The 27,380-nt window shown below is 42.4% G+C and overlaps 1 pseudogene; it reads right to left on the reverse strand.

Annotated features, from left to right (window-relative positions):
- LOC115315176 lies at positions 1–27,380 on the reverse strand (annotated as a pseudogene).

Consider the following 27,380-nt stretch of genomic DNA (forward strand, 5'->3'; position numbering starts at 1 on the left):
TTCTCTCAGGTTACATGCTGGTTTTCGTGTAACTTGTGGAGTCTGAGAAGCTCAACTATTTTTTCAGCTTTTCTATTTCATGGGCAACCTTTGTTTTGAGGTCTTGTCTCAGGATCTTGCCGCTCTCGGACTTGGGAAGAGATTTCATAAAGAAAACACCTCCATACAGCCGCTTAAACACTGCGGCTTGACCTTTGAAAAAAAAGAAAAAAAGACGCATAATCATTTTATTAATGTCCCGCAAGCTCAACACTCTAATCATGTAACCATATTTTTTGCAGATTAAAAAGCAGAAAGACGTGCATGTTTCATGTTAATGTAATTTTTGAGAATTAAAGAAAAAGCGTGGCACATACAAAGTACATTTGCTTTTTTAGTGTAATATGCATTCTATGAAGTGAGTTAACTAGTATTTCTCCTCATTGTCAGCTTCAAATACAAGTTAATGTAATATAGCCAAGTGCACCGCTAGATAATAGCCGGTCTAATATGGCACCCAGAACCTTTTTGAGGTGCAGTCTCAAGTTGAGCTGGTTGGTACATGTGGGGTAAGAATGTCAGTTAGAGCATAAACGCGAACACAGTAAGTATAGAAAGGAACCAACATGCCGCTGCTTGTGTTGGTTCCCCTTTATACTTTGTGCGTTCACGTTTATGTTCTTGTTGACACTTTTCCTGTTTGAATGCTCTTATTTGTACCTCCCAATTTTTATTTAATAGTTCGAAATCATCAGATAAACAAAATACCTGTATCAAACAGAAACGATTAACCAATATGGGCTGTGTTATATATATATATATATATATATATATATATATATATATATATATACCGGGTGTTTCTGTGATGACTTTCAAAAATCCTAAAAATTAAAGCGTAAAAAAAAAAAAAAAACTTTCTTCGGGAACACACCACCAGCCACGGCGGACGTCAGGAATTGTCAAAAACATAGTAATTAGCCAACTAACTAATTAAAATTTGTTAATTAACTTTTTAATTAGTGGAGACATATGGTTTTAATTCGAAAGTTGCTGAGCGTTATCGAAAACCACTAAATCAGTCATTTTCAAAAAGACTTTCGACGCGTGAGAAGCGTAGTATTGTACTAAAGTTACCACTCGTGGAGCACGTACAAGGCTGGGGCTAGATAAGAGACAGAAAAATCGCGCGGGCGCCTTATCGCAACCGCTAGCTTTGTACCTGCACAAAGAGCGGTAACTTTAGTGCACTACTACGCTTCTCACGCGCTCTAAGTCTTTCTGAAAACGACTGATTTAGTGGTTTTCAATTACGCTCAGCAACTTTCTAATTGGAACCATATGTCTATTTCCTCTAATTAAAAAGTTAATAAAATTTTTAATTAATTAGCTGGCTAATTAGTATGTTTTTGGGAATCCCTGACGTCCGCCGTGGCTGGTAGTTTGGTCCCGAAGAAAGTTTTTTTTTTTTTTGACGCTTTAATTTTTAGGATTTTTGAAAGTCTTCGCAGAAACACCCGGTATATATATATATATATATATATATATATATATATATATATATATATATATGGTGTTCTTTTTCTCAGCTTTACAGATTTGTTTAAAAAGGCCATGAAGGTTATATTTAAGCAGTTAGTGCAGGTGAGTTACACGGCCAAAGGGGCAATATTTGCGTGGCTAATCTTTGCAGTAAGTCAGCTAATAATTACAATTTGTTAATTAAATTTTAAAACAGTGAAAATTGACATATGGTTTCAATTGAAAACTTGCTAAGCGTCATCAAAATCCACTAAATCAACTCTTTTTAGAACGACTCGAAGCTCGCCGTAGACTCGTGGGTGCCCCACAGTTACCACACGTGAAGCAGGCGCAAAGCTAGAAGTGGCGGAACGCCATGATAAATTTATCAACCCCGTTTTGCCACTGCTAGCTTTGCGCTTGCTTTACAAGTCAAAACTTTGGTACGCCCCCCAAGATTTCCACGAGCTTCAAGTCGTTCTAACAAGAGATGATTTAGTAGTTTTCAATGACGCTCAGTAAGTTTTTAATTGGAATCATGTTTATTTTCACTAATAAAAAGTTAATTTGCAAAATTTACTTATTTTTTCAACATATTGCAAAGATTCGACACCCACATATTCTACTACTGGCCGTAAAACTCACCTGCACAAACCGAGTAAGTGTAACCTTCACGACTTTGTTTAAACATATCTGTAAAGCTTAAAAAGAAAACACACTGTATATATATTGCTTTTTCGCCAGGTTAGTTTTTTCCCCCCCATACTTTACTGCGAAAATTCAATAATTACACTCTCCTTCTTCGTTCACATTATATATATATATATATCAATTTAGTAGACGAACAGGAAAGGGAGTGATCATTGAATTTATTGAATTAATGTTAGGGGAAGATGAAGGGAAAGACAGCTGGCAAAATATTGGGCCAGGAGCGGTGCAATTTTTGGTCAGCCCTCTTTCTCTTTCCCTTCCCCTAACTTCAATGCAATAAATTTAATAACCACTCCCTTCCCTCTTCGTTCGCTATAGTATTACTACTGCACTTGCGAATCTTACCTCCCTCCATATATAAATATTTATATTCATAATAAAAATCATGCAGTTTCTTTTCTCATGTCCAGAAAGCTTCACATAGCTTCTTAGAAACAATGACTGCACAAAACAATCAATTAAAGTACTAATTTATAGGATAAAGGCGGCCTCGGTATGACTACCGGTATTTTCTGGAAGTACGTTTTTTTTACTTAAGATATTTTATTCTGGATATGCAGTTATTCTTGTAAGATCCTGTGCCTACTGGAGAGGGATGGGGAGAGAGAGGGAGGGAGGAGGGATGAAGATATTTATTTATTTATAGCATACTGCAGACCAAGATGGTCCAGGCAGGAGTGAATCAAAAATCAAAAAATCAAAAATCAAAAAAGTAAATCACACACCGTACATGAGAATATACAAGCAATACCTTCAACAGGTAGTACAAATACAAAACTATAATACAGAGCATTAAAAGCCACCAGTAGCAGAAGGAAAGGAAATGTAGCACTGAGGACCTACGGGGTCATGAACTGGAAGGAAACGACTAACTCAGTGGGAAGAGAATTCCAGTCACTAATTCTGCTGGGGAAAAAAAAATTTAAAAAGATTGGTGCAAGCAAAGTAAGGTGCCAGTAAGTGTGGCTGATAATGTCTGGTCTGCCTCGTAGTAGCGGGTTGTAGGTATGAGTGCCGATTAATACAAAGCCTCTCAGGTAATTGGTACCAGCTAATTGGAGGCAGAGGAGTGGGGGATAAAGGGGAGAAGGAGGGGGAGCGTTGGTAAAGACGGCAGAGGGAAAGGCACCCTAGAGGTTTCTAGTTATCATTTTGCATTAATGATTAGAGCTCACAGGCCACTTTTCCCAAAACCAAATTTGTGCGTTATCCATAAAAGTTAAGCTTTGAATTTTGCAAGTCAGACACACACAGAACACACCAAAAATAAAGCTGGAATATCAGGAACATATACCAGCACTGAGTTCCTTCAGTTCTGTAGCCAGACTCTCGAGGTTTTTCTCGAAGCCGTCCTTGACAACGACACAGGCTGTTGGAGCCTCGCCATACGTCGAGCTTGGAACTCCCACAACTACGGCCTCTGCGACAGCCTCGTGAGTGGTTAAAATTTCTTCCAGCTCAGCAGGGGTGACGACATTATCCATGCATTTTATCATCTCTTTCAATCTCTCAGTAACATGGATCCGACCCTCAGCGTCGTAGTAGCCTAAATCTCCTGAAATTTAAAATGCAATCTTGTCAGTATTTATCGCTCTTTGTTCAGTGGGCTTACAGTAAAATAGGCACGCAAGTGGAATTTTTGTACGCGCTTTTTGTTTAGTTTTTGTGCATTGGAAATAGACAATTTTGTATTCAATATTTTAAAAAAAATTTAACTTGAACTTAAATTTTGGCCCACTATTTGGCACTGTTCGATTTGAATTATATTGCAGTTAAAATTTCACTAAACGCACTCATCAAACCACTTCTTTAATATAAAAATCCTATACAAACCAGTTGTAATTGATGAGTTTAACGCCCTGCGGAGCTTGAATCGATGCCTCACCAGAGAAGTAGTCACCCCTCATCTGTCATCGGTGTTGTCAAGGCGGTGATTTGCGGAAGGTGTTGTGTAGGGTTAGCGGCCTCGTGAGGTGCTCGAACACAAGCCGAAAACGGTAACTTGTTTAAATCAGGATTTGTTTTGTAACGAAGGCTCGCTCCATTAAGCGCATAAGCGTTAGAAAATGCCCAATGACTATCGTTCATCTGCATAACAACACAGAAAGAGGAGAACGCCCCCTTCCATTGCTCAAGAATCGTAGATGAGTGTCTAGAAATGCGGTCCTGCACCCGTCCGTGCGCACATCTAGCGCACAGGGATGGCAAACCAAGTAGGATTGTAGTGAATTGTGACGTCATGTGAAAACTTTATATATTAATGAAGTCCGGGATATCTTTGCCAACATTGTTGGCTGAACACCAAACCTCAGAAATTTGAGACTAGTTATATGGTTAATCTTCGGCCCATTTCATGTCCAAATGTTTTACAATACGGATTTATAGCGTCATATAGAGGTCTGACCGGACGGACTATGGGTTAGTGAACAAAAGGAAGTGCATAATAACACTCCAGATCCATGACTATTTACCAGCAAAAGAAATATTTGGGTCTGACCGAGAATCCTGTATTATTGTGATTTTGAATGAAACACGCACACAAAAAAAAACAGAAAATATGCACGGCATACCTGTACGAAGCCATCCATCGTTGCTCAAGGCTTCAGCAGTAGCTTCGGGACGCCCAAAGTAGCCCTTCATGACCCCTCGGGCGTGAACCGCTATCTCGCCATTACAAAACGGGCCGAGAGATTCGCCGCTGCTTATGTCTATAACATGGAACATCATATTAGGCCATAAATTCCCTTATTATTGTAGAACAGTATTTGTTAGAAGAAACAGCCACGCCCGTTTGCGAAATAGACAAATAGTTGTAACAACCTCTGTTAATGAATTGTCCGATTGTAGCATTCACGCAGCTAGTTGAATAAAGGCTATTTTCACGGCGTGAAAATTGCAAATAGTAGGGGGTGATACTAATGTAATTCAAGGCAACCCAATGACCAAGCACTACTTCGCACAAGAGGAAACAAGATAAAATATATGCAGTATGCAGAAAGCAAGTACCGTTCGAGGATTGGTCCCGCAAAAATGGTTACATCCGAGTCGCGCATAAGTGTTGCCTCATTAGTGCATCTGCCTGGATTAGTGCAACTGGACGTTGTTCTGTGACATATTTTTCATGTTTTCGGTGTGTGTGCTTGGTAATTCTCCCATGTAAGTCAATAGAATGGCCCATCAAACTTCCAAAGTCCGGTCGGTGACAACATTTTGTTTTTAAACGACAAAGCTCTAATCATGCGGAGCCAGAAAAGTCATCGAAAAGTTTGCAAAATGAATCGACTCATAAATGCAATGGGCATAATAATGTTTCAAAAGCAAGTTTGAATACTTAAAGCATGGTCAGATAGCGCTCATTGTGAATTGAAAAAAAAAATGGGTCATATCTGGTCATGAAAAGCTTGGTAAACGAAGTGAACGAAAACATCAAATATCTGCTGCTGTACAGTATCGAATTTTGAAAATCCTGTCCCTGGAGTGTAAAAACCCAAGCATTACCCGGGGTGTTTAAAGCATGACGATATTTCACCAGCTAGTCGGCGCACTCTGTCGGGCTGCCCTGAAACGCCTGCATTTGCCTATATACAGTATTTGCTGATTTTTTGTATTATCCTTTTTCTGTGAATTTCAAAAATAATTATAATATTGCTTTAAGCCACCATTTCTTCTGCAGCATTCGTGGATTGGACCATTCAAATACTGCGAAACCTTTGACTCAGATCGAAAGTGTTCTGCCCGACCGATGCGTCAGTGTGTCGGTGTGTTCTATAGAGAGCCTAGATTGATGAGAGAGTCCATCTGAAACAATGAAGAGTGTTTTTAATTTATTTGCTGATGCCTCTCGCACCGATTGTTCGCAAATGCGCATACGCTGCGTTGTCGCGGGCAAGAAGGAAAGCAGGCGGAAGGGCAGAGACGCTCGCAGACGATCAACGCTTTCGTCACCTCCTCGCAGATCGTCTTGCAAAATGCGGCACACAAACCACATGACCCCGGTCAAGCACTTGGAAACACTCTGTGATCTCTCGTGGTAGGCGGTTACAAGCGACCAGGACACACTCGATCACTTTCCAGCGCAAATCTGTGAACCACCCTCTACCACACAGCTCAGAAATCACCATATTCGTGTGGTACCATGTTAAATATGAATACTTCAATTCTATCATTAATGCCATATATTTCTTCTCTCAAAGTTTACTGGTGAGTTTAGTTGTTTCGTGCGCACTGAATGTTTGTACGTAGCCGTGTTCTAAAATACATGTAAAGTGTTCTAAATTACTTTCAAAATAGTTTTCAGCGTCATATTTTTATTCGTACATACAAGTATCGATTGCGAGGCGTATCTCGAGTGATCGGGTCTACCGATGCTACAATGTTACATCGAATGTCTGTAAGCTCCTAAACACATTAGTATGCAGGATTCTCTAATTATCACCTGTACAAGCTTACGAGAACTTGAAGTTTGATTCTGGGTTTTATAGATATTAATAATCATATACGGAAGTGTGGTCAAAGAGTAGGACACTGATTTTGCAGCTTAAAAAAAAATGGCACCACGGTAACGCGCGCGCAACATTCGAAGGCCTTTGTGTCTCATAATGAAGGGTGTCGCAATGTGATCGTTTGGAGCTGCTCTATAGGTGTTCCTGTCACCACGTGCACGGGCGCAATGGCGGTATCACAATACGCTGTAAACCAGAGCGAGAGCAAATATCAATTTTGAGTCAAACTCGTCAAAGCTAAAACAGAAACAGTTGATATGATACAGCACGACTTTCACGCAGAATTGATGCTCTCTCTCGCTCTGGTTTGGAGTCTATAGTGAAATCGCCTTAAGTCCTGGCGCATGGTCGCAAAATGCTGGTGTAGCGCAGCTCCAAATGTTCCCAAAATGACGCCCTTTGGCACAATGAGACACAAAGTTCCTTGCCTTTGAGTGCTGCGCGCGCATAACTTTCTTTTTTTAAGCTACAAAATTAGTCTCAGGATTTTTTTATCGCACCTCTTATCCATAAAATAATTCATTGCTGCTTGGAAATCATTTGCTTGCTGATCTTCGTCAGTAAGTAATAAACGGTACACTACATTGTTATCGCAGATTTTAAACCTAACAAAAAGAAAACGTGTACAATCCTTTAAATTTCAGGCATACCTTGATTTTTATACCGGCAAGAGGAACTCCACTGTTGTGGAAGGTAATTTGTCCAACAGGGGAGCTGCACATTAAGCCAAATATTTCAGTCATGCCGTAGATGTTAAAAAGTGATTCGACGTCGAAGGTTTCACAAACCTTCCGTGCAAGCGAAGTCGGGATCATTGAACCACCCATCATGATTTTTTTTACGCGAGGCACACTAGCGTTGTTTTTTCTGACTTCGTTGGCAATATACTGCATCCAACCCGCAATGCCAATAAAAAGAGATACCTGTGAGATAAAAAAAGGAAAAAAAAAGTTAACGCCATATTTTAAGTGCCTCTTAGATACTGCGTGTAGAATGAATACAACTTTCCGGTCCCGAAAATGTTATTGTGTTTGCCGAATGTCCTGGCAGTAAGTATTTTTATCTTAAAAGGAAACTCCGCTCAATTGCGAAGATTTATGGATAATGAGTGATTTCGCATCATAAAACCCCAGTATAAGACATTACGATGTTTGCTTCTCGGAAAATGGGTTACATATATTTTTTAATCTAGTTTTCAATACGAGCAGAAGCGAAACTTCCGCTCCGTACGGCAGCATTGCCCTCGGGCCGCCAAGTACATGACCATCACGTGGCACGAGATGTCACATGATCCTCCACGCAACGACGAGCGGGATTGGGGCGGGCGTCTGCCAAGCGCAAGTGTCGTCTGCACCGCACTCTTTACCACGTTTTGGTGTGTACGACATTCGACGACGTCTGCACAACTGCGGCATAAGTCTGCGCACGTGGCCTCCGTAGTGTGGACGAAACTCTGAGAAACAATAATCACAAGCGGTTAGACGACAGCGGCGGTTGCGACGCGGGAAGCGGCTGTAACGGCGAGACCACGGCGGCGCGGCCGGATGGCTCGCGTGAAGCGCGCGGCGCAGGCGCGTTACGGCAATCACGTGGCCACCGCTGAGCGCCGAGAGGAAGCGTTGCTGACGTCATGCACTGCGCTCGCCCGGAGAAGTAAAAACAAGCAAAAGGGGGCAATGGTGATGACGTTAAGCTCAATGTTGGCTACGCCCATGCCGTCGCCTTGACTGCGCTGTTGGTTGCACCTGAATTTGCCCGCTCGAGTCAGCCGATTTCGACAACTTGGAGAGTTGGAAAGTTTGCCGGACCGTTCAAGAAAATTTAGACGCAACTGCGTCGCAATATTTGGGGTGTGTTCTTTCTAAGCAATACTGAATGAACTGCTTTTTTTCAGATCTAAAAATGTAGCTGAGTTCCCTTTAATAATTCCGAACTGAAGTAGCGCTACGTTAATCTGCAGTGGCTTAACAGGTGGATTAGAGTATTTTTTATGGATTATAAGTTGCATGGACACAAATGTTACTCACATATCAGAATTCGGAACGTAAACAATTTAAGTAACCATTAGATTAGTCTCCTACAGCGCCTTTAGATGAATGTCATTGGTCCCGACAGATATGAGGCAAGCAAGGTTCAACCCTAGAAATGGGTTCTCCTTTTGAATACCTGTAACTTACGACTAAAGGAAATGACAGACGAAGGTTGTTGCCTCTCGCTTATTTTTTTTTTTATTTTTATTTTGCTAGGTATAAGAAAGCATTGCAGTTTCAAAAGGCGGTAACCCGGATATACAAATCCGACCAACTAATGCATAACAGTCGGAGTGTTTAATCAGTTCCTTCCGTCCCTCTTAACGATTTTTGAAGTCTATGGTGTACCTACGTCATAAGAAACACATCAAGAGTTATTACTTATTTTGGCGCTGTAGCAGATGCAAACTCTCGAGAAGGACTACGAAAAACAACAAAAAACAACATGATTTTGTTTAAACTTTAGGTCTAATAATTTTTTTTTTATTTGAAATAGATTCATTGTATTAAATTAAGATGTATATCTAGAAAAGGGTGATTTTTTCCCTAGACGCGTTTCTAAAAAAGTAGAGATATAAATATTTCTCGGTTCAACCTTCATTGCTCTAAATACAAGGTAAGTGTCCGTGAAAATTGGGAAACGATAGACAAACGATAAATAGAAAAAAAATATAAAATTAATATCGGGGAACGTTTTCTTTTTTTAAAAAAAGTTAAATCACCATAACAAAAATTAGTGCGAGCGTGTGGGATTATTTTCGCTAAAGTAAAAAAATTCGATTAGAAACAAAATTCTGTATTATTACTAATATTAATCATCTTCATTTTGAACCTAAATACAAAGTAAGTGCGACAAAAAGAAAGATAAACTGAAGACAAAGTTATAGAAAGAAAGTACAGCGTTGCATTTTACTTTCGACGAATAAAACTTCTGTTAAAAAAAAAGGAAAAGAAACCTACACTTTTTGGATGTATAAAAGTGTATATTAGTATCTGGCGCTCACTTCATTATTTTTTTTTTCAGAGAACACTTCTGGTAACTTCGATGAGTAGCACGCGCTAGTGTTTCAGTATACGAAATGGTTGATGACAAGAATCGTACTCGTATTAAACTGAGTATTCCGCGAGTTCGACGAGCATGCCAATATTTTCAAATTTGAGGGAGAGTTCGGTATTGACGGAAATCATATGGTGATCTTCGGCTTTTGTGTTTTTAACAATGCACAGGAAATAAAAGCTTGGGAGTGACCAGTATTAAATTTAGGTAGATATTATCATTAACGCAGCTACGGTGTTATCAACGCAACCTTAGTGGTAGGCTGCGGGTGTTGTTTAAAAAAAAGTGGCGTAATGAACTAAGTAAAAAGCAGCCTGACATTAGTTGTTTTTGTTTAAGTTGTTTCATCTAATATAGAAATCAGGCCTCAGCTCAACTGGGCCAGCTAACGTAGCACTGTATTACACAATTATACGGATGCTTAGAAAGCCACCAACAATAAGAGCTAACTACGGAAAACAATTCGAATATCGGGCGGTCACTCTTCTTCACTGAATGGAAAGTATTATCTAGTTTGCATGTTAGTTCTTAAAAATTAATAATCTTGTTGGGGAATATCCTTTACATCATGACATCACATTTACATGGACTTCCAGAAGATTTGTATTATATTATTTATGCTTTTTGGGCATGTTTATACATTCCTTTCGTGCTTCTGTCACTGAATGCCGTGACATTGTTTTACTACATCAATGTCAAGGTCAGTCATTTTCATAATCATATGCGTTCTGGGTGCGGCGCTTGAAAGCATTTTATTATGCTACCCGCTGTCCACTTAAGCTGTCATATATATAATCAATTTTTATAGTGGTTTTTAAGTGTTTTTATTAGATTCTTTTCATACCCATTTCTTTCTACATTGGGATCTTTATTTCGTGGATATAATTACATTTTTGCAGATTCGTTTTCTATAGTGTAATCATGTCTGAAGGTAAATACTGCATAAATAAATAATAAAGATAACGTGAACAGCGAGATTAGTAGTACCATAAATACGTTTTTATAGGTGCGTTCACGCATTTCGACAGCTACTCGGCGTCAAAAAACACAAAACTCTTACGTAAAAAAAAAATCACGAAAACAAGAAAGCACGGACGATACTGCCCCTTACGGCCAGTTTTTCAGTAATTACTACCTTAAAAAGAAAATTAACAGCGTCATATAGCTTAGTGAATTCAGGCAATAATAAAAATTGAACAGTTATTTTATAGAAAAGAGTAGTTCTGCGTTCAAATTTACCATGCAATTGGGCCACAATTTGCTCCTTCATGGAAAATTTATGCGGCTGGTCAAAGACAATTTATTCTTACGAATTATCTTCATTCTTATTTTCCCATTAAATTTCTTACCTTATGGGTCTTGAGAACCTCCAGGAAAGCTTTGAACGGAATCAAAGGATCGGTTATGACTAATTTTGCTCCTAAAAACATGCAAAACATGGCTACCGCAAAACCCGCCCCATGGGTGAAAGGATTCCAGCAAAGGAAAACGTCCTCTTCAGTGCAGGTTCCAGCAGACCTAAAATCCAGAAAAAGCGGCGTATATAAACTCAAGAATGATAAATACAGCCGCCTAAAAAACCAAGAAAAGGTTTCTTTGCCACCCGGAAGTTGTTTTTAAACTCTTTGTATAAACTAATGTACTGTTAATGTAAATTAATATTTTAATTTCAAGTAATACAGTTGTATAAAGTAATATATAGTAATCTGGTCGGAAGCAGAGAGGACAAGACAGAACAGGGCAAAACAAGATGATAGAGCACACAAACAAATTACGCAGGAAGGGCCAGTACGTGGAACCTCGCTGTATGGTCGTGCGCACCAATTCCCCGTCGTGTTCTTCACCTTCTTTGCAATACGAAGTTTTCTTTAGAATAACTATGCCCATAAAACGTGCAAAACTCAAATAAACAAAGAAACGAACAAACGACACATAGAAATATGGCACCTATGTTTGTTTTACATGCTTTGATTTTTAGATGTGATGTGATTAAGAACACATGAGTTCCTCTGCGCAATGCGATTGATCTCGTGAGATAATATTTAAAGTTACGGCTTCACCCACGGCTTCACAGCGTTATGAAATGGTTGGAGCAGGCTGAAAATTAGTTGCTACAATTCAGTTTTCATATCAGACAAGTGATTAGTTTCAATATACCACTACGCATGTGAAGAAAATAAGTTGGTGCTCGATGAGGCCGAAAGAGATATTTTTAACTTAAGACTGCTTTAAGCAAAATATACAATATACTCCTGCGTCTTTTTTTACTTGAAAAAAAAATATTCTGAATGCGCCTGCTTCCGCACATAAATACGGAAACCAACAAAAAGGCTGCCGGTATGACATAATATATACTTCTAAAAACTGGTTAGTTTTCAATGCTCTGATCAGCGCGCATACCTGAACGTGCGAAACGCGGCACAGTACGTCTTGTGCGATATTTCCACGCCCTTTGGAAGTCCCGTTGATCCTGACGTGTACAGGATTGCCACAACCTCTTCTTCGTTGTCAGTAGGTACGTGGGGCGTGAAGGAGGCATCTGAAAGTTGTTGAAACTGGAGAACATTGATGAAACCGGGCGCGCTTCCCACGCAGAACACTGCCTGCGAGTCAAGGTAAGAAACAAAAAGAGAGGTGTATTAGTGGCGTTTGTCGCAAGGTGGGGAAAAATAGATGCGCATGGCCAATTTCAAGAGAGATGTAAAGCTTTTCAAATAGCGATAGTCTCTCGCTTTTGCCAAAAAAAAATGGTTAAAAGTTTTTTTTTTATGTTTACGACAAGAAACGGAGGTGCGCAATAAACTATTCATTTGAAATTGTTTTATGACTGTAACTTGTAGCGTGTCGAAGAAAAACCACATTGAATTATCAAAGTCTGGGCACTAGCATTTTTACGTTATCACAGAACTGAGGTCATGCGTCGAGAAAGGGTCGCGAGCGCGGCGTCGTGAGCTGATGGGCTTCGTGTTTATCCGATTCGTCAAAGGACGCTCGGCGTCGGGACAAAGCGCAATTTGTGAGTCGACACCATTCGGGTATGATGACGTTACAAGGAGGTAGAAGAGGCTGTTCTCATGCTACAGTTTGGGTGGCGTTGGTCCCGTGCAGCAGTTGCAGTCCACTCCTTGATGGGTACACTGGCTGGAGCACAGCTAGCGAAATTTAACCCTCTATTATAGGAAATCAGATACGTTAACACTAGTTAACTGGCCGGCACTGTCAAGTAAAAAAATACACTACAGTTTATTTACCTTGTGGGAACACAGCGTCAAACTTTATGTTTTCTTGTGCGACGGAAGCAACACCCTACATCTAACATTTTACTCGAGGGAATAGCATGTTTAAAAAGATAGGCCGAAATCACTGCTGCCGCTAGGCTAACTCTCAAATAAATGAGTCACCATTTCGCGCAGTGGTTACATGAAACACAGGATGGTGTACACAACCTTTGAGCACATTTCCGCGGTATGAGGATTCCCGAAACCCCTTTTCCCCCTGGTACGAGCAGGTCATTTTGGTTAGCGTGTTCACAAAGTACGTGCTCGCGATGCGCATAGGCGACAGAGCCATTTGGTTGCGCCGATTTATCCACCAAGCACTTGCGTTTAATCCTGCGGCGTATATATCATGCACATGAGCGGGTTATGCAACGTGAAGTACCCCACACATATGACGCCGTTTGAATGTTATGTATACAAGACAGTCTCCGCGCACGAACATCGGAGGCCCACATATGCCATACAGTGCGCGTACATACGGTTACAGTACGCGTACATATGGTGCACGTACTGTTGTTTTCGGAGGGCCAATTTCTGCTCCTGGACGTCGGCAGTCTCGTGCAACACGGCGCCGTCGGTCCACTCGAACCTTACGTTGCCCTCACCCTCACGTTGTCCAGACAGGGGCGACGAATTCGTGCGCTTACCGCCCGGTGACATGGTAAGAGGACAACGCGTCCACAACGGCTTGGCAGGCGTGGTAGGTCAAAGAACCGAACCGCAGCCCATGCGCGTCGTCTAGTTCATCCGAGGCCCTTCAATTGTATTGCGTGTACGTTTAGACAGCCTTGATCTTGGTACGCCTGCACGGGTGACCGGTCTCTTAGCTGTAGATGAGATATTTAGACATTGCAGTGCAACCGCTAACTTCGAGTATTTAGCGTGCACCACGCAGTAGTGATTACACGAACGCGTGCCGTACAAACCTTATCCAGATCGAAACGGGCGAGGTGTGGCGATCGATCTCAGGAGGTTCTGCAGCGCACGTTTCGCTACACGCTCCGAGCTGAAACGCGTAAAGGCCCATGCGCACATCCGCGATTGAACGCGTTTGAGTGCGTTGCGGCATCCTTGCGGCCAGGAGCGGTCGCTTGCGGTGCGACGCGCGCCTTCCGCAACGTTCAGTAGCGCGGCGCAAGCAATTAGAGCTTCGCTCAACTTTCCGAAGAGGTTGCAGTGCGTTCGACCAATCAGAAGCCGAGAGGAGAGGAGGGTGACGTGTTCGCTTGCGCCACTCGGCGAGGTGTATCCTGCTCTCCGCTCGGAGAACTTGCTTTTTCATTTTGGGGAGCCGTAAGGCTGCTTTTTCCAAGACTGCGATGGTTTCAGCTCGACGAAATGTCGGGGAAGCCAGCGGAATTGTCCGAAGATCGAACAACTTGAAGCTGTCGCTGGGCACCGCAATGCTGCCGGGATTTCGCTTGCTACTGGTGAGCCGCTAGCGACGATAGCGCTTTCTTATTGGCTCTTGACTGCGCTCGACTCTGTGCCAACGCAACTGTGGGTACAAGCTTAGCGCAAACGCTCTTCCCAACACAACGCGTCCGGTTGCCGCTACGGAACGCACCGCGCTCAAACGCAGATGTGCCTAGGGGCCTTTAGCCCAGACTTGTACGTAATCCGTTACAAGTAACGAAATTACTTGTAATCCCTTACATTTATCAGTAATTTAGTAACGGAATAATTACATATTTTCTAAAGTAATTTTAAAGTAATTCCCTTACATTTTTGACGTAACGGATTCCTTGTAATCCGTTACATTTTTTTGTCAGAACCAACCCCCCCCCCCCCCGTTCTAAATAGATTTTTTTTTTCATTTTTGTAAAGTCGAGCGCAGTGACACTGTCACGCGAATTGACCAGCGCAAAGGGAGGCTTGGCACTCTTCAGTTCCGCAAAGCCTTCTTTTGCAACACCAAGCCCATGAAACTATTTTTTTAGACCCTAACAACAATGTCAAAAAATCGAAATGAACATTTCTACAAAAAAAAAAAAAAAAAGGGGGGGGGCAAGTTATTTCCGTTTTTTTTTTTAGTCCCTTTGTTTTTTCTTTACGGTCGAAGACGGAGAGAGGAGGACACCAAGTGATTGTGCGCCTCTTCGAGAAGCTCGAGGCGGTAAGTGCACTGAAAAGAGTTAACAATGTCCTTCTCGGTTACAGTGACTTCGACTATTCTCTTAAGTTCACAACAGGAGACAACGCTCCGTCTACCCTACCCTTTTTGTGAGTCAGCTTTTTGCGAGCACTTAGAAAATGGTAATAGTCTTCCTTTCCTCTTCTTCCTGCTTTGACCCAGCACGAACCTTATCTGAAGCAGATATTTTTACAAATAAAACATAATGGTGGCTGAGGTAGAATTGATATTCTGGGCTTGAGGAGAGAGTGAAATTCGTGAGTTGGGCCATAGCGCGGCTTACTTAGTACTCTACCCTTTGCTGCCCGTGGCATCAGCGGACGTCTGTCTGGAGAACACCGGAATAAACTGCAGTCGGTTCGTGCTCCGTGCACTTTTGAACGGCACCAAGAAACGTACACACGGCAAACGTACGTTTACATTTTCTTGTTTTAACCGACGTTCTAATTAATTGTTGTTATGAGAGTCCTTCGTTTTCTTTTATTACTTGTATTTATATACTGGAAACTTTTTTTTTAATTCACTAACGTCTCAAGTGAGGCTCGAACTGTTCAGAACCAAAGGAAGAAGAATATCGATCCAAACATTATTTATTATTTAATTATCACCTTACTGTTACAACTATGTTTTGCTATTGATGACTTCAACAGCTTAGCGATTTAGACAACGGAGAATTTTAGTAGATCGGTCCGATGACTCCGATAACGATATCCGATACTTCGCCGCCGTCTTTGCGTATGCATCATATCGTTATCGGGTACCGTTATTGCGGGTATCGAAGGTATCGGAAGGATCTACTAAATCTCTCGAATAGCAAGCAACGGCTGCAACGACGAAGCTTTGCTCTACGTTCGAGGTAAATAGTAATTCCCTTGCTTCGCTGAAAAGGCTCAATGCAGAGCATGAAGCATTCGTGAGGAACAATATGGCACTCCCATCCAGTGCCTCAACTCAAATGGTGTTGAGCGTAGCAGTCGACATATTGAGTAAGAAATAACGCAACATGTCTGACGAGATTTCCGAGAGCCAGCTGTTGCTTAAAATACTCAAGGTCATTAAATGGAACACGTTGCAACAATAAGAACTTGAATAACCCTCTTCCCTTTGTTTCTTACTAGAGGACAATAATGTTAAAAGTAACGCCACGAAAGTAACGGATTACTTTTTGTAGTAACGGTCAGTTACTTTTATGGGAGGGTAATTGTAATTGTAATAAATTACAATTTAGCCTTGAGTAATTGTAAATGTAATTCCTTACTATTTTTCAGTAACGTGAACAAGTCTGCTTTAGCCCACTCGGCCACCTTCCCATGCTCCAGCGCCTTCGTCGTTACGCTTCCTGGCCGGGCTCTGTATTGTGAGAGTGCGGCCAGTAGGCGTACCGACGAAGGCGCTGAAAAAGCGAAGAGTGAAAGAAAAGTGAAAAGCGCCGAAGGAACGGTACAGGAAGGAGGGAGCAAAGAGGAAACGACTGCCATTTTGACGCAACTCGCTTTTCGCGCAGAGCGCGGTTGAGTCTACGCGCCGCCTGCCCCGGGACGGCTTCTTTTTCGCCTGAATAAAAGTTTGCGGTTAAGCGTAGAAAAAAATTTATTCGTTAGCTTTTTAATCCACCAAGAATTAACACTATCTCAATTTGTTTAGTTAGAGCCAGCAAAATAAAAGGAAAGAAGCGAAATTTGGATGTCGATCCCATGCATTCCACCGGGCGTATGAATGACGATGGTGGCCCTCCCCGCACAGCTGGGAGCAGCCGGGAGTTCAGGCGCATGCGCTTGCGCCTCTCACTCTGTGCCGCTGGCTGATTGGCTCACTCGGGAGGGGTGCTTTACGGCGGCGAGACCATAAACTGGACAAACTCTTCCAATATTCGCGTCTCCAGCTCGGTGCTCGTCATCCCGCGGCGGAAACGGTAAGCGCTCTAGTGAGGACATGGCCTCCGAGATAGGATCTCGGAGGCCATTGTCAGGGTCCCCTGGTCCTCTTGCTCAGCAAGCACGGCGGAACTGCTGGCAATCGTGGCTTGCGAAACGTCATTTCCGTATGTAAACAACACGCTTCACTGTCCCAATGTAGTCGTGCAGCCGGTAGGGGATTGTACCTTAATAGAGATTTTTAGTCTTGCAGGTAGAAGGAAACGCAAACGATGTGCCTTTGCGTTAGAGTTGCGTGCTCTACGTTGCGCATGCGCGTCGTCGCTATGCTCTAATCGAAGGCCGAGAATTCGGCCTCCGCGCACGCGCAGTGTGTAACTCGCAACGCATACGTAAACACAGTGCTTGCGTTCGCTCGTATAGAGGAAGAAAATGAGTGGTACTATGGAGAATGCGACAGCCTTGAAATTACGCCGGCTACTCCATCGCTCGTATACGTGTTACTAAAACTCACTACTATTTCACCGGTTTCCAACTACAACGGCACGTGCTGCGGTGAGCAGACGTGAAAGCGGGTAGGCGTTCCTCAGAACTGGAAAGACTGAGATTGGCGAGACGATGGCGAGTAAAAATTAAAGAAACGAAATGTCCTGGGAAAATCGGTAGTTAAAAAAAAAAAAAAAGAAAAACATGAAAGAAATTTTTTTTCTTGTTTTTTGTTTTTTTTGTTTTTGGTTTTGTGGGGTTTAGGGAAGGAGTGGCAGTGGATGTTAGTTCTGACGATTAGCAGGGTTTTGCCAATTGCCAAAAGTAGCGACTTTCATAGCATCGCATGCTTTACCCAAAGTTATTGTCATTTTACATGGGTATCTCTGATTTGCTAGAATGTTTTTATTTATTTTAGACTATTTTTATTTGATAACTTGTTAATTAAAAATGCTGCAATTGACAGCAGTGATGATCATCTGTACGCTTTTGGCTGCAATACTCGTTCGCGAGTTTGAAATTAGATCCTAAGCAACAAATTATCGAAAAACTACGTATTAAATCTCTTAATCGTATTAAGAGTCTTAATACAAATGCGGGAATGTAGAGAGGTCTCATATTTTTTTGTCATATGAAAAACTCTGACATTGTTATAAAGGTAGCCAAACAGTCAAACACTGGATGTAATACAGAGCACTGTAATAAAATGCACGCCGCTTACAACTTCCTATAACACCAAATTAGAGCGCAGATCTTGAGGAGGGGGAGAGAAGCGTACTGAAGGGAGCGTATCAAGCGTATACCCCTCCTCCCTCCTCCTCACCTCCTCATCCTGCCCGCTATTCCTCCCTCCGAGCGGCGTCGGCGTCGCCGTCGGCATTACCGTGAGGTCACGTGACCCTCGAGACGTCACGTGACCCTCGAGACGTCACGTGACCCTCGTGACCTCACGGGGGTCACGTGACGTAACGGGAGTCACGCGACCTAACGGGGGTCGCGCGACGTCATCTGGGTCACCTGACCTAACGGGGGTCACGTGACCTCACGGGTCATGTGACCTCGGGAATCACGCGACCTAACAGGGGTCACGCGACGTCGTCGCGGTCACGTGACCTAACGGGCGTCACCTGACCTCAGGGGGTGACGTGACCTCACGGTTACGCCGACGTCGACGGCGACGCCGACGCCGCTCAAGCCGGAAACGGGCGCTTAAGAGCTGCGCTCTAATACGTCACACGTTTCTTTACAAAACACACACACTTCTGATCTCCGACTCGGATTACGTCTTGAGTTTTAATGCGAAAGCATTAACTGTCCGATGGAGCGAACCGACGTTATCAGGTCTTAAAGCCTCGAGAAACGGCGCCTAAATTCCCCTGTCCCATGAGGCGAAGCCTGCAGTCTGTAGCCGCGAAACAAAAAATAAACTCCCATTGGCTGCGACGCGTCATATCAGGTGCTTCGTCACAGAAGCCGCCGGGGCCGTTCAAGGTCAAAGCGGACGCGCCTTAAAAAAATGTAGAACACAAAGAAAAGCTCAGCAAACGCAGATGCATTGTCACGGAAGCCGTGGAGGTAAGGGGAAGGGGTAGGGGGGGGGGGGGGGGGAGGTGATGCGTTTGCGCAGTAATGGAGCGGGATGTCACTGCCGGAGTGCAGTGTGAAAAAGGAAGGCTTGACGCAGTGCTTGTAGGAATGTGCTGCGTACTTCGAGCCTTTCGCATTCTTACACGTAATTACGTGTAAGAATGCGAAAGTCTTAAGTGTGTTCTCAAATATTGTAGTGAAAAGAGCGTTTCTTAATTTATACTTTTTGTGAACATAATTTAAACTCATCACCCGTGGCAATATTCTGTAAAATATATTTTTATCCTGTTATTCTTGTGCATGGAAATAATGTCAAAGCAATGAATGATCTAAATACTGCAAAACCCATTAAAAGGCCCGCAGTTCATTATTTCTCATGAAATTTGTGTGGGCGACTAGGGGCAGCAAGAACACATAAATATCAGCGCTGATATTTGCAAGAAATACAATATTCTGTTACCTTGAAAGTGTATGTAAGACCGTGTCTTTAAAGGGACATTGGACCAGTGTCATCACAAGAAGGGGGCGGGGGGGGGGGGGGGGGGGGGGGGGCAGGGCGAACCGCCCCGGGTGCAGCGCTCAGGGGGATGTCGCCCCGGGCCACGAGAGCGGCGGGTGACGCCACTGAACTGGACTCTTCGAAATTAATTTATGCGAAAGCATTAACTATCCCAAGGAGCGGAACCGGTGACGTCTGTAACCGTGAAAGAACGCGAAAGAAATGCCCATTCTCCGATTGGCTGAGCGAAGCGGCTCCTATATAGCCATTGGCGGCCGCTTTACGAGATCACGTACTCGGCCACCGCTCTCGTGTCAGGCATTGCCGGGGGGGGGGGGGGGGGGGGAGGGGAGGGGGGCTGCGGCCGCTTCACGAGAGCGCGTCCTTCGCCGCCGCTTTTATGTAAGGTGTTGCCGGAAGAAGGGGGGACGCGAACGCTTCACGAGAGCGCGTCGTCGGCCGCCGCTCTCATGGAGGAAGGCGTGGAACTGTCCGACATGCAGGGCAGTGAAGGCAAGGGGTAGCCAGAGTGGTAGATCGAAGAAAGAGTCAGATGATAACGTTGCAAGCATACTTGTAGGTATCAAAGAAAAACTAGAAAAGCTAATGACGCTAAAGAACACTGTAGAAAGTATTGAGCAATCTGTACAATTAATGTCGGACCAATACGACGAACTTCTCGTCCACATGCGTCATCAGGACAAGGAGATAAACCAAATAAAAAAAAGAGTTGATACTCTTGAAAGGCGAGAACAATCCGGTGGGGCCCACCAGCTTATGCAGGACGTTAATGAGCTTGAATGGCAGAGCAGAAAATTAAATCTCGAGTTTCATGGAATTCCCGTATCTGAAAATGAAGATCTTCTCTCGAAGGTCAATGACGTGGTCTCAAAAATAAATGTTCCGGAACTTAGCGCGACTGACGTTGTTTCGATACACAGGCTGCCTGCAACCAGAGATAAGGTGCCGGGTATCATTGTTCGTTTTGCAAGGCAATCAGTGAAAGATGCATTTCTTGCAAAGAAAAGTGAACTGAACAGGTTGAAGATTTATTGCTTTATTCTGGAAAATTTAACAAAGCGAAACAAAGTTCTACTCACGGCAACCAAGGACTGGGCTCGAAATCATGATTACAAATCAGTCTGGCACAAGAATGGAAGGATATACATTCGACAGAAAGACGGAGAAAGAGCCATCATTGTGCGAAGTGAAAGTGACCTGGATGAGATTGTGTAAATTCTGCTGACACCTGTCAGTATATTAGTTAAACCCCGATCATGGCAACTCCGGTTTACATTGTGCCATCAGGTTTTGAGAGTGTATGTGGAAGGGAATATGCTGAATCATTGAAATTCTTTGACATAAATACACAATCCGTGAAAAACAAGATAACCGAGCTTGAAATGCTTTTTAGTGAATTCAAGTTGTCGTTCGACGTTATTATGTTAACCGAGACTTGGTATGTCGAAGATAATCATATGTTTAATCTACCGTTATACAACAATTTTGTTCTAAATCGAACCTCCGGTCGGGGCGGTGGTGTGTCTTTGATGGTAAAACAGAATTTTCATGCGAAATACTGTCTAATTACTCGTGTGTAAACCAAGATTATGAAATTCTGTCTTTGTGCATAAATCGAAATGTGGTAGCCGTTGTGTATCGGCCTCCACAAGGGAAACTTCAAACCTTTTTTAATTTTCTTGAGTCAATTTTGAGTTTTGCAAATGAAAATAAATACAACTTGATTATGGGCGGCGATTTTAATATTAACATGCTTGCAGACACCCCTGCGAAAAGAAACCTGGAACAGCTTTTACAACAATTTGGATGTGTGAACGTGATCCCCTCACCTACCCGAATTACTCCTACATGTTCTACATTACTTGATTTGTTTATAACTAACCTACACAGGTCTCATTTTTTGGCAGGAGTAATAAGTACAGACATAAGCGACCACCATGGTACCTATTTTTGTTTAAGAAAAAACACGTTGAACGGGAAAGGAGCTGAGTCAGTATATTTTCAAGATATTTCATTGAACAACTTAAACACCTTCAGGCAAAAAGTGCTCTCCCTTGATTGGAGTGACATATTTCAAGAAACAGACGCAGATCGTGCCTATAATATATTTTTAGCTAAGTTTCAAAAACTGTATAGTGAATGCTTTCCCTATAGGCTTCTCCGGTTGTCAAAAAAAATCCGGAAACCTTGGATCACCCCAGAGTTGCTGGACAAAATTCAAGTGAAATATAGATTATATGAAAAGTTCTTGAAAACGCGTGATCGTGATTTCCTCAAAACGTTCAAACAATATCGCAACAAGCTAACAAAAGAGATTAGAAGTGCAAAAGCAAACTATTTTGGCGACATTTTCTCCAAGTGCGCAAATAAGGCGGATGCAACGTGGAGACAATTGAACACAGTACTGAATCGCTCGTGTAAACCAAAACCAATCGCAAAAATTTGTCTGAACAATCAAGAATTGAGGGGAAGCTGCTCAGCTAATGAATTTAATAACTTCTTTGTCAACCTCGACAGAGGCAATTTTGACAGTGATGCTTTAAATTATATGTCAGGACCAAATAATAAGTCTTTTTTCCTAAGCCCTGTAATAGAAACTGAAGTGACATCTGTATTTCTAGGACTAAATAACAGTGGAAGCTGCGATGCAGATGGTATCAAAATTAAGCCCGTAAAGTATGTTTTAGATTTAATATCGCCATATCTAGCTTATATTTTTAACCTTTGCCTACTTGAAGGCGTATTTCCTAAAAAAATGCAAATAGCAAGAGTCACCGTCTTATATTAAAAAGGGAACAAAAACGATATGGGGAACTATCGGCCTATATAAATATTGCCTGTTTTTTCGAAGGGACTAGAAAAGATTATTTTATCTAGAATGTCTAATTTCTGCGATAAGCATTCTATACTGAATGACGCGCAATTCGGGTTCAGAAAACATCGGTCAACAGAACTCGCCCTTTTAGAAAAGAAAGAATTCATCCTAAATTGTTTTGAAAACAAAACATTATCACTTGCAATTTTTGTCGATTTTACAAAAGCCTTCGATTATTTGAATCATGACTTACTATTAAAAAAGCTGGAAATTTATGGTTTTCGTGGAAACGGTTTAGCGCTGTTAACATCGTATCTAGGGAGTCGAAAGCAATTTGTACAACTTGATGGTCACTCCTCCGATATAAAACCAATTTTATCAGGTGTACCGCAAGGGAGTATCCTGGGTCCGTTTTTATTTAACATATACTTGAACGATATAGTAAACATCGATAACGTCGCAAAATTTGTTATTTTTGCGGATGATACTAAATTGTTGTTTTCCGAAAAAAGTCCCTCTGAACTAATTTCCCGAGCAAATGCTACCCTTGTAAAATTGAAAAGATGGACTCTGAGTAACGCGCTAAAAATAAATACAAGTAAAACTAAAGCTGTCCTATTTCGCCCAAAAAACAAAAATATACGCGTTGATGAAGATATTAATTTGTTTGATTGAAAAATAGAATTAATCAGCGCCTTCAAAACCCTTGGAGTAGTTTTTACGGAACGCATGACTTGGGAAGAACATACAAATTACGTCGTATCAAAATTATCGAGTATCATAGATTTAACTTGTATTCATCGCCAAATTTTACCTACTAGAGTGAAACTTCTCGTACATAAAACATTATTTTATTCGCATATAAATTATTGTCATCTAGTATGGGGAAACACGACCCTCCAAAATTTGCAGAAGGTTTATTTACTGCAGAAGAAAATGCTAAGAAATATCGATAACGTTCCGTATGATCACCCTTCTGCACCGCTTTTTGAAAAACATGGCATAGTGAACATTCATAATATGTATGCATTTCGTTTAAGTATAACCTATAAACAGGAAGCAAAAAACAACATGAATTTTCGTACTCAGTTAGCTTGTTTATGTAAAAAAACAATCACATATCCCACACGTAGTATCGACATATCGAACATTTATGCGTGTAAAACGAGTTATGGAGAACAAATGATGCAACGCAAACTCCCAAAATTGCTCAATTTCTGTAATAATTGCGACATACAACTAGAATCTACATCAAAAAAAGATCTGAAGTTTTTCTTTTCTAACACGAGTGTGAAGTTGTGAGTATTGTAATGTTATGGTTGTGAAATGTTTAAAGAGAATCTCATAAAAAAAAAAAAAGCGTGTTGGTATGATTTATACAAAGTGTTTCTGCGCGATGTGCTGTACTGGCTGCTTTATTTTTATTTTCTACATTGTATAATTTCTGGGGAGGAGGGAGCTCGTCAAGCTGATTCATTCAGCTTTTTTTCCCCAACCTCCCACATCGCCCGGATGAAAAATAAAGGCATTATTATTATTATTATTATTATTATCATGTCAGGGGTTGCCGGAAAGGGGGGGGGGGAGGGGGGCTGCGGCCGCTTCTGCTTTTTTTGACGCCGAGGAACATGGCGGAGCCTGAGGCATCTTTATCGTCGGCGGCCGTAACCTCGGCAGCAGCGAAACGTGGCCGTCCACGCCAGTGCACCGCAGACGAACTGAGGGAGCGGAAGAACGGCATTCATGCGTTCGCATTCACAACTGCTCAAAATTCCGAGGACACAACTCATAAAAAAATTTTGAGGACACTTAAGTGTCCTCGGAATCGTTTTGAAGTGCCCGGATTGGACACGTATGTCAGAAATAAAGTTTATTTGGCTCTATAATTACGCTGTGAGATACATCTTGAGGTATGAAAGAATCCGTAATTACCATCTATACCGAGAAATTAAATCAAAATGGATGTTAGCTTCAATTTCGTGCCCTCGTGAACATAAACCCCAGCCTCCTGGTATAAGCAGGAATAATTTGTGTCAATCAGCGAAGCAGGCACAGTAGGCAGGCTCAGCAACTAGTGTACCGGCAGGTGTCTCCGACCCTTACTTTAACCACCATTTTGGAAAACGAGTGGCGCCACCTATAGTGAATTGGATGTGCGAATACGGCTCTGGTTCATTCTAAAGGCCCTGACCTGGAAAAAGTGACGCATTATCTTCCCTCCTCCTCCTCCAAAAAATCCTCCTTACCCCACCTTTAACTTCCGGCCTCATTTAGTGTCCTCATTGGCCTCATTTACAGCCCGCATTCGCATCCGACCGCCCTCAAGCCACTCTACATCTGTTCGTCCAACCGCGGACCCCAAAAGTGCTTTGGATAATCGTCCGAGTCGTCCCTACCGATTTGCAGTATCGGTCAGTGTGTCGTTGGTACCTGTCCACCCCTTCGGCTTCAGAGGAATCGCAAAGCTTTTGTATTCATCATAATAAACCGTCACATTGCAATTATCTTCTCCACGGTTTCAGATGAGTTACTACTTATTTTCAATGTGTGGAGATAAAGCATACTCGTGCTTTTCGCACTGGCTTCGCTCGCATTTATGTTAAATCGGGTATAGATACATCCACATGCTCGCATCCGCAGCCGAGAGCGTTGCAAGCTTATGAACTTGGTGCGAAACAAAGCATGGTACGCGAGCAGATACACCACACTTGACGAGAGAGCGTACTCTGCACCTCCGCAAGCACCCGTAAGTGGGAACGACGCCGATGGTTCAAGCACGTGCAGGAGCAGGCCGTTTTGAACGACGCTTCTTCTACGGCAGGGGCGTCCGTGCATGTCAAGTCGGCAGTGTTGTTATCGCTATTACATCGCTGGCGCTTCCAGTGGAACGGAGTGCATAACTCGGTCTAAACAGGCGTCTTCTTGCATTCTGGTGATCTTTATACAGAGCACCTACATCGCATAACTTTGCGGCTAAGTTGGGTTGAAATCTCTCCGACCGATTCGGTGAAGCAAGATCATCCTCTGAGGCTCATTTTCCGTTGCAGACGGAACACTGAAAGGCACTCCGGCCGACTTTTCCACATTCGCGGCAGCCCGTTAGCTGCGGCGTAGTAGCAGCGATCGGAAGTCCAAAACCGAAAGTAGAATGTCACCAGACAACTGGCCAATGCATCCACATCCCATCGCCGTCTGTCGGCGATTGGAAAAAGTGTTTCCTAGCAAGTTTCCGAAGCCAATGCGGCTGCAGTCACCATTCCGTGGCGACGTTGCGAACTTTGGTTAGTCCAAACCAGTCAGAGGTCAGGGCATGTAACAGAACACTAATGCAAACGCAATAAAATTTAAAATAGCGTTGCCAACGCACAAAGAGATAAATAGATAATAATCTCCAACCTTAATGCTTGATGTCATTATCACCTTGGCAGCATTTGATGCGCTTTCTTGGTCAGTTAGTAGGAAAGTGCACCGGCTGTCTTCAATTGTGTACACCAGTTCCCCTATGAGAAGGACATCACATCATAATAAGTTTTCTTTATTTTAATAAAATGCTATAATTATAATGTTCAAATCAAATGAAGGCGTTGCGAGCACTCACTTGCAACGTAGGTCGTCTTTGCCATGACAACCGTACCACCCGCGAATGTGACCCCAAAGGCTGCGGCTACTGTTTCAACTGCGTTGCCAATATACGCACACACCCTGGAGCCCGGTCTTACACCGTGTTCTTGATAACCTACAGCGTATTTCGTATCTTTTCCAGCAGCTGAGTGGCGGTCAAGCTTTGATGGGTGTCAACCTAGAAGAAAAACAAGGTAAACTGTTTAAAACAAATAAAGGGCTTTTCACCGGTTTCCTGGTGCTGCAGGACAGCGCTTTTTAATAAATTTGGCTCTTCACTTTTCAGAAATAATTTTACGACAAAAACATCTGCACATGTATTAACACATTTATGCAAACTGAGTGCTACAAGTATATGGTGGCGTAAAGTAACTATTGTTCCTCTTGGTAACTTTGGACCTATATATCATTATTTATTATGCTAATTCGCTCAATTGTAAATATATTTGTGATATGTTTTGGATATCATAAATCGACGCAGGCCCAGATGTCCAGAGCAACTACGGAACTTGCTTCTGATGAAAAGCGAAAAAATGTGCTCATATATTCAGAGTGGCGGGGCTACGCTTCCGCTACATTTGAGAATAAACTCAGCGCTGTGCGGTGCGCGATGCATTTTCTAATGCGCTAAACTCTAATATACTTTTCTTCTCGAAATTCCCCTAGTTATCAATGAATTTGATTTCTTCAGGTCTCCTAATCCTGCTTCATTTGTTTCCTTTTTATTGAAACTTGAATTTTCATTTTTAGAAGGTATCAGGCTACTTTTGGTTACTTTATTAGTACCACTGAATCAGTGCTGCTGAATCTCACCAAGATTGCTGTGACAAATCAATAGACGAGGTGTTATGTTCTTTCACCGGCGCGGCATGAGATACTGGCAAAACAGGTACGTGTTTTCCTTTATGTCACATAGGCAGAAGCTCGAAACGGTTCGTCTTAGCTCGGTGGTATTTGTCGCAATGCAGTGCCGTATGTACATCTTGAAAATCCGCTCACCGCAGAATACTCAAAACGTAATAAAAACCATATTAAATTCAGTAGCATCGCATCACGATAAAAACAGCGCAGGATATGTGATACATCCAATATTATATGATTTCTGATTACAACGCAGTGAGTATAAATAAAATCATACTCACAATAATTATCTTGGACGATAATTTCATCAATCGCTCCTCTATAAGCTGGGAAGCGTAGCTATTTCCAACGTCGAAGTCCGGGAGAGTTGAGTGTATCACTCCGTTCACAATCCTGGCAGCCAT

This window comes from Ixodes scapularis, unplaced genomic scaffold (assembly GCF_016920785.2).
Source record: "Ixodes scapularis isolate PalLabHiFi unplaced genomic scaffold, ASM1692078v2 PGA_scaffold5__190_contigs__length_132052651, whole genome shotgun sequence".
Classification (NCBI taxonomy): Eukaryota; Metazoa; Arthropoda; class Arachnida; order Ixodida; family Ixodidae; genus Ixodes; species Ixodes scapularis.